A 20708-nucleotide genomic window follows, 5' to 3' on the forward strand; every position below is an offset into this window, starting at 1 on the left:
CTTCAACTTTAGCTCTCTTTTTCAACATTATTTTGGCTATTCTGGGTCCCCTTGCATGCCTGTATGCATTTTAGAATTACTACCTTGTTAACTTGTATAAAAACACATCTGGAATTTTGATAGATTATGTTGAAATAACAGATCAATTTGAATATTGCCATCTGAACAAAAATTAAGTCTTCTGATCCATGAACATGGGCTATCTTCCCATTTATTTAGATCTCCTTTCATTTATTTCCACTATGTTTTATAGTTTTCTTAGTACGATTTTGTACCTATGGACTATTTTCTTAATTTCATTTTAGATTTTTCATTGCTAAGGTACAGAAGTACAATTTCTTGTGTGTATTGACTGAACTCATTTATTAAATCTAATAGTTTTTTCAGTGGATTCCTTAGGCTTTTCCACTTAAGGATTATGTTATCTCAAAATAGAGATAATTTTACTTCCTCTTTTACCTTTTTGTTTTACAGGCCTAACTGCCCCTGCTAGAACTTTGCATATAATGTCGAACAGAAGTGGACGTCCTTGCCTTGTTCCTGACCTAAAGGGAAAACTTTCAGTTTTTCACAATTAAATACAGGCCATTCTCTTTATTCCTATTTTGTTAAGTGTTTTTTTTTTTTTTTTTTTTTTTTTAATCTCGAAGGCATATTGGACTTTGTCAAATGCTATTTCTGCATTTACTGAGATGATTATGTTTTTTTGTATATCTTATCATTTTGATATGGTGTATTACATTCACTGATTTTTTTTCAGATGTTAAAACAATCTTGCAATCCTGACACAAATCTCACTTGGTTATTTTTTGTGATTATTTTTGTATGTTGGATTCAGTTGTTAGTATTTTGTGGGTATTTTTTATGTCTATATTAACAAGGGATATTATTCTCTGCTTTTCATGTGATCTGTTGGTCTCGTTTTGCTGTCAGGATAATACTGAGGCCATCTGGGCCTGAGCTTTTTTCTCTGTGGGAAATTTTAAAATGACTAATTCAATCCCTTTACTGTTATATGTCTGTTCAAATCTTCTATTTCTTTTTGAGCCAATTTCATTAGTTTGTTCCCAGGACTTCATCCTTTTTATGATCTTTTACTTACTACCATACAATTGTTTGTAGTATTCAATTATAGTCCTTTTTATTTCTGTCATGCCAATAATGTAAATTTTAATGCAACTCATTATTATCATTTTACCGAATGCAACCTATATAACTACCAACATATAAAATTTATAAAAAGGGAGCTCCTCCAAAAATCTCAGCAGTTCGGTCCCCTTGTCTTCAGTAAGAGTCCCCTTGGGGGCTCTTAGTAATACCCTATGATGTTACAGAACACAACTTAGAAGTCCTGTGTGTAGAGCTAAACATCATAAGTTAGTTTGCTGTTTGTTTCTGATCAACCTACTGAATTTTAGGTGTATCTGGGATATTTTGTATAGATGTTTGGACTTGAAATGTATTTTTCACTCCTTTCTCTAGAAGTGAAAATTAAAGCAAAACATCTAAGTGGTTAAGAAAAGAAATGCAGTCTTCAAGGGATCAGGTCAAAGAGACAAGTCTGGACAGCGTAAGCCAAGTCTGCAAGGTCAAGGAGGGGAAAACAGGAGTGTCTAGGAATGCACAACACTGTAGAGCAAACAGGAAATAATTTCGAAAAGATCCTTGGATTTGGTATCTTAGTATAGCATGGTGATTTGTATGATCTCTGATCAATTGCCACCAACTGTAATTATCCCTTTAGGATGTACCTCACTTGGCCTCCTCTCTCACAGTAGCCAAAGGCATCTTCATAGCTCCAGGAGATACTTACCATTTCTATTTGCTGCTTTAAGCCGCTCCTACTACTTTGATGCTTGGAGGCTGCCACGTTAGGAATCACAATCTTTATCACTTAACTGCTATACTTAGTGCATTATCTCTCTCTGGGTTTCAGCTGTTTCTGCTGTGCATTTGCTGGAACAAAAATCTCTTTCTGTCTTTGTGCCCAAATGGTTCAACTGAATAGAAAACTAAAGTATCGTCGCTTCTCCACATACTTAAATTCTGCTATCAGAAAAGACACATTTTTGAATTAGTTTTCTGTTATTTATACTCACTTCCGAATAGGTCCTGAAGCTGTTTATAAACATTAACCATGTATATATCAAGGCCATTGAAACCAAAAATTAATTAAAATGATCCCAGTGATGTACATTGAAAGGTAACTGTACCAGAAAAATTAGAATAAGGTAACTCCTGTGACTGAACACCCCTTTAAATCTCAAGACGCCTACAGATAAAGCCAAGTAGGAATATGGGGTAAAAACCTTTCTGGCCATTATTTTCTTCCATGTGATCAATGACATTTTTAGTTGCAGAATTAATAGAGCAACCAAACAGAAAAAAGAAAAAAAAAAAAGAAGTCACCAAGAGAAGTGTTTCTCAAATTTTAATGTGCAAAGAAATCAGGTGAGAAACTTATTAAAATGCAGATTCTGTTCCAGAAGGTTTAGGGCCTGAGCATCTGCATTTCCAAGTAGATCCTAGATGAAGCTGAAGCTCAATAAGATCCTTCTGAAGCTTTCACTGCTGGCTCACCCATGTGACAATTCAGCAAAGGACAATAGCAAAACCTTGTTTTCCATTTTAAAGAGAAAATGGAAATCAAAGTCCTAAAGTTAAAGATGACAAGAAGAAGGCAACTAGTGAATAATCTAGAATTTTAATTACTGAATTAATAATGCCCCTTCTTGTTCAAAATGGATCTCAGACATTTAATGTAAGATTTTCTAGTATAGCTAGTTTGAAAAAAAGTAGTCCGTAAGAATGCCAAGTAGAAGATCATATCAGCCCCAACAAAACCTGCAGCTCCGCTGTCAGCCGGAGCAGTGGGCAAAGGGAAAGGCGCAGCGATCTGAGAGGCTGAACCAATCGCAAGCCCCTTCTGGGCTGACAAAGAAAGTTCTCAATTAGTCGCTATGTGCAGTTTTGTCGGTGAATGGAAAGAGTCGCTATTTATTTGTTGAATAAAAGGATTAATACAAAATATAAAATATATAGTTCAGAAAACCTATAGATCAAATGGTCTAGGGTTGTATCTCTTTAAATCTATGTTATGTAAACAGAAATAATGTTTAAGAAATTAAAATTTGGCTAGATTATCACTGCTAGTGGTGCCCATTCTTTGAGATCAACCTTTCTTTGTTTCTTTCTTCTAATAGTTCCTCACACATAGCATGTATCGAGCTTTCCTTTTAAAATACAATGACAATCTCTCAGTTAATGGAACATTCATTCCATGATATGCAATGTAATGACTAACAGACTTGAAATTAACCTTTCCATTTCATATGATTATTATTTATTCCCCTTTGTGGTTTCTTCTTTATCCTCTTATTTTTGTTGACTCGATGAATATTTTATTTATTCTATTTTTGTCCTTGTTAACTTGGAGGTTCATTTACCTCTTCATAATTAGTAACCTTTTTTTTTTTAACTCAGACATAAATTTTTCCACTATTATTTGAAAACAGAATGCCAAATATCCCACTTCTCTTACAATTTGCTCTGTGCCTCAAACACCATTGTTTCCGCTCTCCATGTGTATCTTTCTTTTCTCCTTGATTCAGGGTTTCCTCGTTTAATTAATCCACAGGTTATCATCTCCTGTCCACTTGGAATCTCTGGCCTTGGAGGGATAATAAGTTTCCAAGTGGCAAGAAAGAGGGAAGAAAACAAGGAACCAGGAAAAGCAAGAGTGGTCAAATGTGGGATGCTCTCTTCTTCCTAGGGCCTGAACTTCGTGAAGGAGGCTACCATGGAGCCCGGCAGAGCTGAGGAGGTGGCTATTAGATCTTTGCCTTCATCTCCTCCAGCTTCCTTGGGTTGGTAGTGAAAATATGGGTGGGCTGAGGCAGCACACATAACCTCTCTCACAGACGCATAGCTGCGTCTACAAAAATTAAGATGCAAGACCCACGTTTCTTCTTGCTCTGTTCAGAAAAACTATCATGCCTCTGGAGCAGAGAGTTCCAAAGTGTTTAATGTGGCCCAATAGTAAGAAGCTCAGAACTCCACAGAATTTTCTACATAGGCCGTACCTGCCAATGAACACTCCTACCAACAGTGCCTGAGGACTCTGTTTCCTCCGCATCCTCGCCAACACTTGCTATCCCTTGTCTTTTTGATAACAGTCATTCTAACAGATGTGAGGTGATATCTCATGAGAGTCCTGATTTGCAGCTCAACAGAGCTGGAGAAAATGAAAAAGGTTGACTTAATTCAATTAATAAACTGGAAGCTATTTCCATATAACAAGTTGGTAAGGCAAAAAGTAAAAAGGTTCTATACCTCCATTAATCCTGGGAAAAGGTATAATGTTGTGATATAATAAGGATCATAGTTTTGGTCTTTGTCTGGTTCCCGGCATGAGAACTTCTAAAATCTTGGAACATTCTAAGTGATAGAGGTGACAGAAGCATCTTTTGTTCTAATGAGGCAACTCTTGGTGGTTCCGTAGATAGCTTCAGGCAGGGGGCTGGTACCCAGAAAGACCAAATGTTGATTAGAAGCTTGGGACTTTCAGCCTCCAGAGAGAGGAGAGGGATGAGGGGTGGGGGAGGTGAGTCAATGGTCAATCATGACTATATGATGAAATTTCCATTACAAAAAACACTAAATGACAGAGTTTGGGGACCTTCTGGGTGGACGAATGCACCCACAGGCTGTGAGGAGGGCGGCACACTTCGACTCTTCAGGAACAGATGCTCCGATGGTCGGGACCCTTCTGGACCTCGCTCTACATCTTTCTTCACCCGGCTGTTTGTTTATATCCTTCATAGCATACTTTATAATAAACCAGTAAAAGCAAAGTCTTTTCCTGAGTTCTGTGAGTCACTATAGTAAATTACTGAACCTGAAGAGGGGGTCATGGGAACCTCAAGGTATAGCCAGGAGTCCAGAAGACCCTGGACTTGTGACTGGGAGCGGACGTGGGAGGGAGTCTTATGAGACTGAGCCGTTAAGTGGGAGGTCTGCACTAATCTGCGTGGTCGGTATCCACTGAATTTTAGGACACACAGTTGGTATCTGGAGAGTTGAAGAACTGGTTGGTGTGGGGAAAAAAAAAAAACCTACACACATTTGGCGTTCGAAGCGCCGGGAGTAAAAACAGTTCCTGAAGGAGACGGAGGAATCCTCCACTCATCCTGCATTTCACGCATGTAACAGGATCTAAGAGCAGAGGAAGCGCATCTCCTCGTGGTCCTGGATCAAACGCGGCTGATGATCGATGTCAACATTTACAGTGCTTTGCTCCCTCAAGGAACACGTCCATGTGCATCTGTATTTCGTCCTCGTGGCAGCCCTTCGAGATAGGTGCTATTTTTGTTTCCATTTCCATTTCATCTTACATAATCTTGTTCTCAGATGTTAAATGCTTTTTACCCCTGAAACAGAAGCCAGTAAGTGGTTTCGTTGGCATTCAAACAAAATAAGATTCAAAATCACGGGCTCTTTCCAATGTACAACATTGTCGAGAATGGTATAGCCGCAGCCCCTTTGCTCCACGGTCTTGAAATCATGACTGAATTCTTCTCTGAAGAATATTTACTAAATAATCTCATTTAGAAAGAAATAGCAGCTGGAATGGCCACACTGCTAACTCAGTCAATCAGTTCCATTATTTACAATGAATACAAGCAAAGTGGGTGAATATTAAAAACATTGTTTCCTCTGATGTTGTGAAGAATTATGGAGCATGTGACTTTGCTCCAGGATCAACATAGCACAGCATGTGCAAACTTCCCCCTTAACGTTCAGAAAATAATCACTACGAGCTATGGAACATCTACTACTTTCCAGTCTCTATGTCAGATACTTTACGTATTTAATTTCTTTTAAAATCCAGCAAAGAAAATGTTATTTTCTTTCTACTAAAATATTATTATTTTTATCAACATATTATCATTTTCTCAACTTAAAGAAATTGCCCAAGGTCATAGTCAGCAAGCTGGAATTGGATCCCAGGTTCGACCATTGTAGCAACTTACAGCAACTTCTTTTTCCTCCTCCCTCCCCCTCTTTAGACTAACGTTTTCTTGTTCTTATACATTTGCTTTTCCCTTTCCTGATCCACTCTAGGATGCAAGGTTCTGCCCAGTAATACCACAGAACGAGAAAGCATTCTGTTTCTGGGAAAAGATTTGGGATGTGGAATGTAAAGCCTGATTTCTACTCGGATCAATAAGAAAACTTTGCCCCACAGACACTATAGCCAACAGAGAAACAGCCCTAAATTTATAATTCTGTTTTCAGAGTCTGTATTATGAGCCTGCTTCCCAGGAGTAGCAAACTTAGAGTGAGATCCTTGTGCCATGGTGATGCTCTCTGCACAGGATTTAACGATCTTCACTCCTACACCTGTATTTAAATTTCTAGTAGTGATGAGAACGAGAGTGAGGGTGTACCCGACTCCTCTGAGGAACAGAACTCTATTGCCCATGTTTCCACAATGACACCGAGTAGCTTGTCACTTGAGTAAACATATCATTGGGCAGCGCTGCCCACAGGTGCAGCATTATCAGGTTTCTTATTCTAGAATGTGTATATTCCTGCATAAGGAACATCTCCTATGGGAACCTTTAAGCATATAATTTCCTGAACAATATTTATCTTCCTTTTTTAAGCTGTATTACCTAGGGATCCATCAACTGATGGTGATGGTGATCAGAAGAAACCTTAATATTTAGAACACTGTAACTTCACCCCACCCCCGCAAGTACACCCATTTTACACACAAGAAAACTAAAGCTCAGAGAAGTTCAATGACTTGTCCAAGGTCATACAGTCATAGTGTTTGGTAGTTGTGCACCTGAGATCATAAACCAGATGTGTCAGCTCCTGGTCCGGAGTACCTTCTGACCCACCACCCTTTCCTCTGTCTGCACTAGAAGTTGAACAACCATGAGAATAAAAATAACTATGAATTTTGAGTGCTTACTGTGTATGTGGGCAATGTTTTAAGAGCTTAATATAATGTGGCTTATTTGATCCTCACAACACTGTAAAGTGGACACTATTTATTATTCTCATTTTACCTGTAAAGTAGTTGATAAATTTGCTCGAGATCATATTCTTGAACAGATCCAAAATTCGAATCCAGGCCTTCTGACATCAGAAGCTGCATTCCTACTACAGTATTAGCGGATTCCAACATGTGAACCAATTTAGAGATTTTAAGGCAAACAGAAAATGCATATTGTTGTCACTCGGATGGTAGAGACTGCAGCACGGGGATCCACTGAATATGCTAGTTTAGGCGGCATGGCTTGGTTTTCTAAGTTTATCCCTGGGTATAAATAGAATTTCATTAATTATGTCTCCATCCATCTGACAGCTGCAGTAGAAACACCATCAGGAGGCATTGCAAACGCAGTAACTGCCTTGTTCCTGGATGCTCACAGCACAGCACACACTAAAGCCTATAGAGGAATAGAGACACATAGACGCCTTAGACTTAATTCTCTTCCACGAATAGTTCATTTCTTTCATACCACCCATTCTTGTTACCTCCTTCGGAATGTTACATGTTGCTATAACTTTCACAAGCAACTATACTGCTTCGGTTAAGAGATGGAATAATGTGGCTCCTTATTTAACTTCTTTACCTTAATGTCTACTTAGAAGTACTTTAATGTGCAAAGTCCAAGATCTGACCTTTATAAAGATAGATTTATGTGAAGGGCTAGAAAGCATGGATTTCCACACTGGGACAGATTATTGCTCAATAATCCACCCCAGATACTGGCACCAAAACATATATAAATTTACCTATCTATGAGCACTGGTCTATTCCTGCCTGATGCATAGTAGGTACCCAGAAATATGTGTTGAATAAATTAATCTGAGTTGGACTATAAGTAGAGGATAGAAGGACCAGATCCAAACCTGAAATCAGAAACTAAAAATGGCAGGCAATTTCCTTAAAGGAGGCAAACAGAAGGTGTATACATAGCTGGCAAACGTCAGCGTAGAGGTGGTCAGGAAAGGTTTTAGGTTACGGTAAGGAATATTCAGTGTCCGGCATGCAGTCAGGAGAGGACTACTAGTCTATTGTCCACGTCAATGAGTCTCTGTTTGTTTTTTTTTTGTGGGGGGAGGAGGGAGGTAGATGCAGTAAAAGGGGTCAAAATACATAGTGACAGAAAGAAATCTAACTATGGGGGTGAACATACAAGGCAAAATATACAGGACTTACTGTTGAATTGTACATGCGAAACTTACTGGATTTCATTAACAAATGTCGCGATAAAAAAAAAAAAAGAAAAAGAAAAAAAAGAGAGGGAGGAAAAGGAGACGCAATGAGCCAAAGACGAGGAGCCCTGAAGGTGAAACAGGAGCCGTCTCAGATCAAGTGCCCTGAACATCTGCAGATACAGGAAGTGCCGAGGACCAGCATCCCACACCCGGTCAACGGAGAGATAGATCCCGCCAGACTGAGGAGACGATGGAGGGTCATAAAAGGCTATATATCAAAACACGCCTATCATCTGTTATGGATGAACCCACACGGAACTTCTGAAGCTTTCGGACTGTTACACTATGGGAGAAAAAAATGAAAGAGTCATCAACTGTCATATTGATTGAGAAGTTAAACCTCCTTTTAACTTATCACTTAATTGTTCCGTGACACTGAGAATGTTATACAACTTTCCGGGGCCTCACCTTCCTCTAACGAGGCCCGAGTAGTTAGACATAATTTATGAGCAGCACCTATGTCAGCTAGATGAGATTGGAAAAACGATTTGTTTGTATTTGACCAGAAACACAATATATGATAGTTATGATAAAGTCAACACAAACGTAGACCTCATTACTAGAAACAGAGTTCAGATCATGAGAACTACTAATCTATTTTAACTCAGAACACGTCTGGAGGGTTATGTTCCAATCAGTCTGCCACATTTTAAGAGAAACATGAACAAATTGCTGTTTTCGCTATTTGAAGGAAGGGGTCATGTCTGCGTATCTTTCTGTCTCTTATCGTACCACAAACAATACCCTATATTCAGTAAAAACTTGATCAATGCTTGTTGAATGGATGAGTGAATGAATGATTATAAAACCATGACACAGTATGTACGAGCACAAAAGCTGGTTCTGGAGAAGAATGAGTGAAATACAATGAACTTTTTCTCAAACACGCTGTGTTACTCCAGAGGGCAGACAGATGAACGCTATGAAAGACAAAAGCTGGCTTGCCGTGAAGAGGAGCTTCATAACCACGAGAGCGAAGGTGTGACTGCACAGGGGTGTCAAGCACGGCATGGATGACCGCTGGTCACAGCGGGCAGAGGGAATGTCCGCCTCGTGCGGGGAATCTGCCAACGTAACTATTTGCGTTATTCCACTAATAAATCTGTGATGTTATGACAACTGTAAATTGTAAATCCAGAACCTCTTGTGAGAATATCAGTGGGGTGGCATTTTATAGAATTTTAGAAATAAGATGTGTACGCACCACACCCACAAACTCACACACACGTGCGCGTGCGTGCACACACACACACAGACATTTTTCATATAGGAACCTTGTATTTAGGTGAACAGATGGAAAATTATTTATAACCTATCTACTTGTAGGAGATGAGACTACCAAAAAAAATGCAATTCATTTTATTTGGTTTTCTTAAATTATGAAAGCTATTTTTTTTTTTTTTAGTAAAAACATTAAAAAGTCGTTTGCAACACTAGGGAAAATATCAGCAGGATGCGTAGAATATGCGCACGCCCCCTGAGACACTGGCACAGGGGTCCTGCCACATAGCCCTGGGGGCTCCTTAATGCAATGCGAGTCTCTCCGAGAGTCTCCAAGTCTCCAGGTGGAGTCATTCGCGACCAGTTCTAAGGAGTCACCCATCTCTCAGGGCCCAGCTTCGGCTGAGTGAGGGTAAACAGCTGTTTGGACTGTAACGACTCGTCCATTGCTTGACTGACAAGGAATTTTCCCAACTGCCTCATCCAAACTGTGGACGCAGAGCAAGGAGCACATTCCTGGGATGATGCGAGGGACCTGCGTGCCAAAGTCCATGCCGTGCCCCCTGGGATCACCAGGACTCACAACTGGCTTGAAAATTTCACATATTCACTGATTATAGTAGAAAAAAAAATGGTGACTTGTTTGAGGTCATTATTGTAATTTTTTTTTCATCATTCATGACCTCCGTTTTTGTAAGAAGCATGAGCATGATCCCTGTGGTTGCCAGATGTGCAGGTAGATAACTTAAAGGAAACATCTTACGTAAAATCTGGCATCGGATTTCCGACACGACCTACAAATCCTCTGCAACATGACAGTGTAATTAAAAGGACATTGTAATGAAAATTTACTTAAGGGTTAACATTTAACCATTTAGCTGTTTATTCACTTGATCATAACAGTGCTCCCATATACATCCTCTTATAATCTCCATTCAGTAGAGAAGTAAATCGAGGCTCAGGATTTGGCAAGTATATGACAGAGTCACTTTCTCTTATTTCTTTGTAAAGTGTATTTTTCTCCGAAAGAGAAAAAACAAAATTGTCTTCTGTCAGGCCACACCTCAGCATAAAAATGCAAGGCGGGCGGAGATAACAACTCAACATCCAGGGCCTTTGGTAAGAAAATCAGGGTGCCAGCAAGAACTCTCTAATTTCTCCCGGTTGCCGAGGAGGGAGTCAAGGGCTGCTTTCCAGAGGAATGACATCAAACTTGAAAGATCAACCACATTATCCAAGCCTGTCAAAAGGAGTAAACAAGGAGTTGCCGGGATACAGAGAGGACCTGAGCGTTAGGACTACAGAGCTCGGGGAGGACAGGGCTGTGAAGAGGCCGCGGCCGGCGAGGTACAGACACAGGAAGGATGGAAAGGCACGGGCGGGGGTGACGAGCTGTGGCAGCACATCCCACAGGATGCTGAATGTTACATAAAGGGGCTCTGGCTGTTTCCTAAGAAGCGCAAGGAGAACACCTCGAAGGCAGTGGACGGATCCTCACTGCGAGGTGATCATGCGAGTTACGCTGTGGAGAGGAGCAGGGCCAGTCGGCAGCCTGGTGAAGAGTGTCCTTACAGTAATCTAGAGGAAATACGACGTGTGACTGAACTAAGAGAGTGGCAGTGAAATGCAGAGAGATCTGAGTAGCAAAATTGTGTTTAATTCACAGAATTTCTGATTGATGAGAGATGTGTTGTATGAAAGGAAGCAGAGTCAGGGGTCACATCTAAGCTGCTGCTTGAGCAGAGGGATTCAGGCTGTAGGACAGGTATCGATGCTAGCTATGGAAATATGACAGGAATCTTATCTTATTTATTCCTGAGCATCTCCCAGGCCCAGCCGAGGCTGCAGACCAGGACTTCGTAGTGGCTGGGCCCCGTCTTCATGAAGGGGACATTTCTACAATGCCACTTGTGGGTCAGAATGTAGCCTCAGAGAACGTAGATTTGTTTGTTGTTGTCGCTGTTTTTAGGCTAGGAGATTTTCTGAGTGTTGTGACTAGAAGGCGGTGGGGAGACTGAGGCGGAGTCACGAGAGTATTGCTGTGCTGGGCTGTGGAATTTAAGCCAGCGAGAAAAAGAAGTGAGACGAGGAAGCCGGCAATGCAGTGAAGTTAGAGGGCCGACATTGCTGAAGGTCCTTATACTATTGTGCGTGCATGTAATTGGAATAGGGAGCTACAAAGACAGGAAGTCGCAGACAGAGAGTAGACTGTCTGATATTAGATCTTAACAGTATCTTCTGTGTTTGGGTAACTGAAATGGGCGGAGGCGAGCCTCACTGGAGACAATGGGGAGAAGGGACTGAGAGCTTAAGTTACTAGATGGTGGACATTCAAGCCATCCAGGCTGACCAGAAGACTCAAAGAGGAGATAAGAGTGTGGGCCAGGTGCTGAGGCTTTCTGGAAGGAGACAAAATGACCTGGAGATTGGTAGGAGAAATGTAAAGGAGAGCAGGCTTTCTTTGTTTACATCACTGCGTAGAAGTCATTCTGGAAGCATTCACTGGAGAGGTTTGAGGATTTCAATATCCACATCTAGATGCCGAGGTCTTGAGCTGTGAAAAAGTTAAGTACCTTCCAGGTCAGATGTTTGCGGGTAAAATGGTACCCTCAAGGGACAGTAAGATGCCAGTTAAGATCGGGAGGTATTTAGGGAAGGAGCTGTGGGGAGAAGAAAATTATTCATGGCAGAAATGAGAAACGTGGAGGGGATGGTGAGAAGTTTTCGCAGAAGTGGGTAGATGAGGCGTTTGTGTCTGGGAAGAAGAAACACTGAGTGCCATGAATTTAAGATCACGAGGAGAGCTGAGTCAGGAAGGGTATACCAGCTTGGGCTTTAAGAAACAATGCTAGGGATTTCAGGTGTGGTGCGTTTAAGGTGACTACATTTTTCCCCCCAAAATGATTAATATGCAAATCTAATGTACACACGCTCAGGTTTTAGTGTGTGAAGGGAGTATATCTGAGCCTGTGAGGGCAAAAGGCACCTAAACACTGACCCCAGAAAGGGCCTAAGCTGAGGTTTCAAAATGGCGTGCAGAGCCTCACAGATGTGGACTCACAATGCGGAACTGATGAGCTGCACTTAATACCGTGATTATGAATGCACTATATTCTCAAGCAGTAAATGGATGTGAGGTCTCGTTCAAAGTTTGAATCACGTACAAACATTGGTGTCAACCACTTAATCACTTTGTTATGCTCCCCCAATTTATTACACTAATAGCTACAAAAGGAAGGAAGCGAGGTACAGAAGGCTTCAGGTACTTTAAGAGTACACACTGACAGCAGCAACTGACAAGGGCCTGATAAAGTGGGAAAAGATGGAAAAAAAAATCCCCCATAAAAATCAGTCACAAAATACGCAACTAACAGATTAGCCGGGGTCATTTAGTTACAGCAGACTGTCCCCCAGGTCTCCGGACAACCCAGTTACTGCAGAACACTAAGGAATAAAAAAAAAAAAAAAAAAGAAAAAAAAGAGTACGTCACCATGAATGAAATATGTAGACAAATAAGCAATCCAAAGATGGAGGACAGCTGTGAAGAGGGTATGTAGGACACGACGAGGCTGAAAGGGCCAAGGCAATCAGAGGGGGAATGAAGGAGCAGTGGGTCAGGGAGAGCTCGGTCCAGCTAGACGCAAAGTGAAAGGGCTTCCTGGGATGGAGCATCCAGGCCCAGGGCCGTGTGCCCTGCGGTCCATGGGCGCTGTGTATAGTTTCACAGGGCTGCAGAGTTAAGGTTGATGAGAAAGAACAGAAACTGCAGTGTTAAGGAGAGGCAGGATCCTGAAGCGTCTGTTGGAATATGGACTTGGGGGCAGGGAATGCAGATTATTACTGAAGGGTTCTAAGCAAGAGGCTGACCTGACTGGATTTGCAAGTTGGAAAAAGCGCCCTAACTTCGTTATGAAAATAAATGTGAAATAGGAAATAACTTGTTTAATACTAATGGATATTTCTAATGATGATTTTTAATTAAGATAAACCATATTCATGAGCACCTAAGAATATATGAGGATGTATAACATTTAAAGAAGTACATCTATCCAATTGAAAGTTTTAATAAAAACGAGTAGATCCTAATATGATCCCATTTCAAAAATTTAAGTTTAAAGGAGTATGCTACAGTCATTTGGAAATTCATTTACGGAAACATCTTTCCTCTCCAGTAATGCTGGACAAATTATTGTTTCCATACCATGCTTTGAACTGAGAACAGGCAAAATAAATTGTTATGACATGTCCTAAGAGTCTTCAAAAGATTGTCCATTCAGCATAATGCAGAGGAAATGGCCTACTGTTTTCTGCCACATTGCACTTCAGAAATAGCTAGCTACACAAAAGTTATAAATGTTCATTGCCTGGGAAAAGTATTTGGACCATTAGTAATAGCGATTTCTCCAGATACACCCAGAGTTCTACTTTGTTAAGAAGCCATTCAGCATGATTCGCTCATATTCAGATCTCATTATGCAGTGACATTAGAGGACCTCAGTGTGTGGTTCTCCCCAAGAGAAACCACCAACAAAATCTATCCATCATTGAAGAGCAAGCAGCAATGAAGTGGGCTGGGAGCGTTGCTAGGATACCTCTCCCATGGCATCTGCTTTAACTTGTGTTTTTCCCACTGCCCAGGAATGAAGCACAGGGTCATGAAGGTCCCACAGAAAGATAAATCACCGGGATGCCGGAAATTCCTCTATAACACCAGCCTTGAGAATCAACAGTCTTGCTGACAACATCGCATGCCACTCCAGGGGACACTTTTCATCAGGTGATTATGACCCCCAATTTATGAGCATGTAAGTTTCAGGATAACGACAATGAGATGGATGAGCACGGGTATAAATCCTAAAAGGCAGTATATAAATCTTAGAATTTCAATATAAACTTAAAATTCAATAGTCTAAGTTTTTACTATTTTTTAATATGAAAAAGAATAAAACAACACACTAGTTGTTAGTAGCTAGTAATTTACAGGCAAAAATTTCATCAAGTAGCTATGTAAATAGAGTGCATAATGCATGAGCCGAAGTAGTGAATTTCAACTTCCCGTCTCTCCTGAGGAGTTAATAATTATTATCTGATTCATTTGCTTGATAAACCTTTCCGAGCCACCGAAGGACACAAAGCTTTCAGGTGAAAAGTGTCCGCCTTTGGTGGTTTATAAGCCCGGTTGGAAAGACAAAACATTTTGTTCCACACGCACATTATATCTGTTTCTCGTTCTCTTCATTCATTTTCCCCATTTCTTTTTTAAAATTTTATTAAATTTATTGCGGCGACACTGGTTTCAAGTGTACAACTCCACAACACATCACCTGTATATTGTACTGTGTTCACCACCCAAAGTCAGATTTTCGTACAAGCTCTTTCTTCTTCTCAGCAGAAATCACAGTTATTCTAAAATCTTATATGTTATCTGTCTACTTTTAGTAAATATTCAAGTTGATTACCTTAGCTCCATGATGGATTATCCATTAGGCAGACTATGTACATGTTTAAGACCCCAGGAAAACCACCAGAAATATTCATATCCGGTATGGCTCCACTGGCCTTTTTTATGCTGGATCTCACCTACTCCCTAAGGCTAATAACCCTGATCTTATCGGCTACCTGAGCCATTATATTATGAAGGGACAAAGGGAAGATGGGATCAAAGTTTTTAAATCTTAATCACAACTTTCCCTAGGCTGCTCCTGTATTTTCTAGGACAATGGTGACATTGATTCATTATTGGGTTTATGCTTAAGACTGTACATGAGCTCTGATGAAAGGTATCAGCAGTCCACCAACCACACCTGTTTACCTCATCCCCTCCCTGTGAACGACAGTAAATGTGTATAAAACTGCTCTGAGTGTTTAGTAATACAGAGGAAAACTGCAGAAGACAGAGCCAACCAATCTTTCAGGACCCCTTTGTGATCCTGAGCTGGGGACAGCCAGCAACCAGTCTCTCCTTTCAAGTGGTAAACTAGTAATATGTTCTCACATTACGAAGCTGTAGGAAGCGAAGAGACACAAAGTTCATTATTCACACATTATTTCCCTGCATCAGATCATGGGAAAGGATAAGGAAATTAAGAATACGGTGACTAATGTTGAACAGAGAAAAGATTTGAAACTCGAGGAAGAAGAGGAGAAAAGGAACGTAAGCAAAGAAGAAGATGAGTGGATAAGTAGACAAGCCTAAAAAGTTATGAGAGAAAGCAAAGAAAATGAGGAAAGTTGAAAACAGCGAATGTGATTTAGTTGTATGTAAAAGCTATCATGTCTTCTTTTAAAATTCATAATATACCTATTTCTGAAAAAGACTTGGTGAGATTTTATAATAAACTAAAGGCATATAGAACCATCAATACAATGGTCAAGAAAACAGGAGTTGTCAAAAAAAGAGGCAGAAGTGATTCATAAGAAATGCCTAACAAAGAAACCTTCTAAAACAGAAATCGAAACTTGGCTCTAAACTTGAGCTTCCTGATAGCTAAAGAAACTACACACATGTACACAGTTACAGAGAGTGGGGAGCCTGGGGGGAAAACAATACAATTAACTGTCAAATTCCCTTAATCCTGAATCTAACAGGAATTTAGCTTTCGTGTCTTTATATGGAGACCTTCATATAATATAGTAAACAATATTTGTAATGGTTGTTTATGAAAACAGAAGTACATTACCTACTCTATATTAAAAATAAGGAAAAGTCTAAAAATGAACATTTAAAGAGAAAGGGGATAAGCGAATAAAAAGGAAAATGTGAGGAAAACACAAACTTTAAAGTGAATGGGCATACAGAAGAAAAACAGAAAATATGAAAAAAATATGTCATGACAACTGGAAATGTAGCAATACCTAAAGAAAAAAACAGAAAGAGAACAGGCATAAAACAAACCTTCAATCGAACTAAGTAATATGGTCCTCAGAATCCATATTTCAAGGGCACTTTAAGATGAGATTCTTTAAATACATGAAAAAAAATATTTCAATGAAGGATAAAGCCGACCTATTATAGAGTGAAAGCTTCTCTACAGGGAATAGTATAGTATTTAAAATGAGGATTAAAAAACAGATGAAGAAACACAAGCAAAGGCTATGAAAATTTGTCCTTATTTTCCTTTATCTTTCTTTCTAAGATAAAACTTGATTTTAAAGTGATGCAGACGTTTCTCAGCTTGAGATTCTGAAGAAGGCAAAGCAGATTTAATTTGTAGGCTTACATCGCTCCCAAGTGATGTAAACCAAGATGGTGCAAAAGGAAAAGCTAGAACAACACAGGTACCAATGAGAGGTACCCAGGCTGGATGAAATAGTGAGGATAACACAGTAATGGTTTCTGTCAATGGGACCTACCATTTAGTTAGAGCATCCATTCCTCTACTTTTTCCGATCATTAATCTATTAATTCAGGAATTATCTATAAGCACCTACCATGAGCCAGGCTTGGAGAGAGACGGAACCTATTATATAAAGATGAGTATGACGCAGCCATTAGGACCTATCTCATTCCCCTGGCTTCTGTTCCGAAGTAGAAAGTGTGATTCTCTAATACACGTTTTAGAGTAGTTATCTCATAGGGCTGAGAAAAAAAAGAAAAAGAGCTTCTTTCCAAATGTCTCCTGAGTTGGAAAACAGAATCGTGCTTGTCGTACGTTCCCGTCTGGTGTCATGCTGTACTGAATTTAGGCTAGTCGCTTCGCTGGCAGTGTGGACAAAAATAAATAATAGTAGGCATTTCTCTGTCAGCTTTCCTCCCTGAGTTCCTGAGAATTCTGCCTTCTTCTCTCGATTCAGTAGTTGTGACCTAAAATTAGGACTTGTTGATATATGTGGGTCTAAAGAAGAAATTCCAGTTGAAAGTTACGAGATTTCTCAATCTCTCTGTAAAGAAAAACATGTTCCAGTCCTTTGAAAGTCTTGGAATTTCTTAATAATATATGTGATGTACTAAGATCAATATGCTCAAATTACCGATAGTATCAATTTAAAACCTATCAGTCAATTCAGGGAAGGTATATTAGTCATGTCAATGATTCATTAGTCTGCATGCTTTAAAATTGAAAAGACTTTTCCTAGTGAATTATTCAGTAAATTTATCTTACGGCGTGCATGCACGGCCTTAATTAATTAATCCTGTTGCACCTGAGATTGATGATGCATAGATGTACTCTGTGACTTTAAGCGAGTAATGTAACTTTACCCAGGCATTTTTTCTTGTATCTTGTTTTCCCTGAATGACCAAAATAAGCTTTTACATCTCTCTTCTCAAATATATCTCTTTTCTCCCCATGTGCATTTTTTACAGGAATGATTTGAGTGTTGTAGTTGAAGTCTGTAAGTTAATTACTGATGCTAACTCTTAAAACTTCTGTGAATCACACACCTGGACATTTTGGTGGGTGCATGAATCCATCCCTTTAATCCGCTAGGGTATCACATAGGATCTCAACCTCTTCTGTTCTGAGAAGAAATCAACAATTATCTAAAAGAACTAAAAGTACCCAAGGACTGAATTTGTCCTTCACTCGGCAGAGTCACTTGCATTATAATAACAAATGTTGGGATGTAACTTATAATTTACCAGAACCTGTCATTTGCATTATCTCGTTTGTTCCCTCACAACAGTTCTATATGGGAGATAAGATAGATTTTGATTAATATTCGTATTTTAAAAATGAGGAAACAGGCACAAAATTCCACTGCTTATTAGAGCTATCCAATACACCACCGAGGTCACACTTGAAGTGTCCAACACCGTGTTCCTTCTGCGTAATTCTGCCTCGTTTACTTTGTGTGTCTTAAAGGGGTGGCCTCCTTTCACGGGCTGCTCCGAGTGCAGGTCACGTTGCCCCTATGTGATCCCACCTTCTGAAGTGGGAGAGGTGAAGTCATTCCAAATGGGGACCCGATGCGACAGCACTGTGGCATCGTCCAAGGAGCCCTACTGTGCCTTTCTGAATAAGCAGGCTGATGGCGTTTGTTCTTTTACTAACCACTGTATCGTATGATAATGAATAAAAGCTGTAATTGTTTTTCTTCCAAATATATCCTTTCCTTAGAGGCTGTTTTATGAATTCTTTGCAATCAACTGGAGGGTAGGTGAGTCTGATGTTGCTACTTCAATGATTGCATAATCAACTGAGAAAAATTGCATGAACTGGAAAACAGATGAAAAATTGGAACAATAATAACACGAAATAGATGGAAGCAGATATAAACAATTGCATGTGTATTTTTGGAATCCCAATGCAAGATAAGAGATTGAGTCAGGCATGAGAGGAAAGAAGTCAAAGTCAGGTTTCACCAGTCATATTTGTGTGATCTTTTGAAATGAGGTCCAGACTTCTCATTCAGTATATTAAAATGGCATTGAATGAATGGCCAGATGGGTACAGCACTGTTCTTGGCACAATGTGCTACCAAGCCAGATATAGTTCCTGCATTTGGAAATGGGTCTGGGGAAATAAGACTTGCGTGGAAAATAAACTATGGACAAAGAAAGACATTTGCGGTCACTCCCAGATCTGCTATCTACGTGTTGTGTCACTTCTCTGAGCTCTAGTTTCAAAATGTTAAAAACAAACAAACAAACAAACACAAAAAATAAATGTCGCTAAAGTGATGGACACTTGGTGCACTTCCAAAACGGTAGCTGGTTATTAGGTCTCCAGTCTCTGAGGGCACAGGCAGTTCAGCTCTATTCGCTGTGGGCATGAGCTGAAAAGAATTATCTCCTCAAATATAGACGAATGTGCTTTAGAGAAATTCTTCAGAAACTGGGAGACTACTTCAGCAAGATTTTTAAAGATTTTTTTTTTTTTGCTTCTGAAAAAGGATTCCTTTAAACAACTCCTCTTGTAAACATAGAAAACATATTTTGCTGCCTTGAATAATAAATAAGCTAATTTATAATTTATTTTTATTCTAAATCTTTCAATTGGAAAAATTCTAGTCATAAAGAAGGTGCTCCAAAACATTTATCATATAAATTCATTGAATAGTCTGTTTCATATCATGAATGTATTTGGATACTGAATATTCATTAAGCAGACATTTTGTCTTGAGCTTCACAGATTAAAATGTATTAATTACAAATTTATTTATTATAAATTAATATATGAAAATCAGTTTTCCACTTGCATTCTAGGTTTTCCCTTCCTTTTATTTTGTACATAATAGTAATGAGCTAAATAAAACTATGATAACAATAACACAATAACGCTAATTGAGGCTTCTCACGGGCCAGGCATCATGGCAAGCTCTTCGGCGGATTATTTCACTTATCCTGCACAGTAACCTATGAGATAGGCGTCCTTGTCACCCCATTTCAGAGGATGCAACTAAGGCATCGATAAATTAATGTTATGTATGTTGGTATTAAATTTATGTAAGGTCAATCAGCATCTTTTGGGTAGCAATGACAAGTACTTAGTTATCCTTTTAGAATTAATATGGTATTTCCATGGGATAATGTAGACTCTAGCCTTAGTTCTCAAAGTAACAATACTTTAGGTGGTAAAGTCTTTGCCACCTAATAAGCTATGTTAGAAGCCAGAAGTTCCAGGTTCAAGTCTCGCCTTTGTTACCCATCGATGAGAAAAAGGAGACCTTCTACATGGACTTAGGAGCTGTCCCCACCAACCGAGAGTGGCAATCCTGTTAAATATGATGAAGAAAGTGCACTGACAGGAAGGGAAGAGACTTGGGGATTGAGTCCCTTAGAGACAAGAAGCAGCGTTTATCTTTCTCTTTCACAGCGATATTTTTTTTTCCTGTTGTGACACACACGGGTCAGAGAAGGGACACTCCTTAGGGGATGCTCAGAAACTAACAAGCGATAAATATAATCTACTTCTTTTTCTCTCACTCAAATGAGTCCATTAAATTGCAAGTAAGGTTAAAATAGATCTGCTCTGATTTATTAAGGAAGGAAAACGTTCACAGACTTTCGTCCCTGAAATATTATTGTCAAAACGTTACTTGTGAAACATGTGAAACTTTGATGGAAACACAACAGAGAATCTAAGATAACTTGTGGTGTGTGCTCGATAAATATTTGCTGAGTTGAATATATTTAGAAGGAAGAAAAAACTCAAACAACTATTTTATTCCTTAACAACATCCAATATTAAAGAAGTAAATATTTAAGTGTATCTTGCTTTAAAAACCTCATAACATTATTGAGGGA

At 39.4% G+C, this 20708-nt stretch overlaps 1 protein-coding gene; it reads right to left on the minus strand.

The window, feature by feature from the left end:
* CHRM2 (cholinergic receptor muscarinic 2) overlaps positions 1-20708 on the minus strand; it is a 506666-nt gene that overhangs the window by 62705 nt on the left and 423253 nt on the right.

This window comes from Rousettus aegyptiacus, unplaced genomic scaffold, assembly GCF_014176215.1.
Source record: "Rousettus aegyptiacus isolate mRouAeg1 unplaced genomic scaffold, mRouAeg1.p scaffold_m13_p_13, whole genome shotgun sequence".
Lineage (NCBI taxonomy): Eukaryota > Metazoa > Chordata > Mammalia > Chiroptera > Pteropodidae > Rousettus > Rousettus aegyptiacus.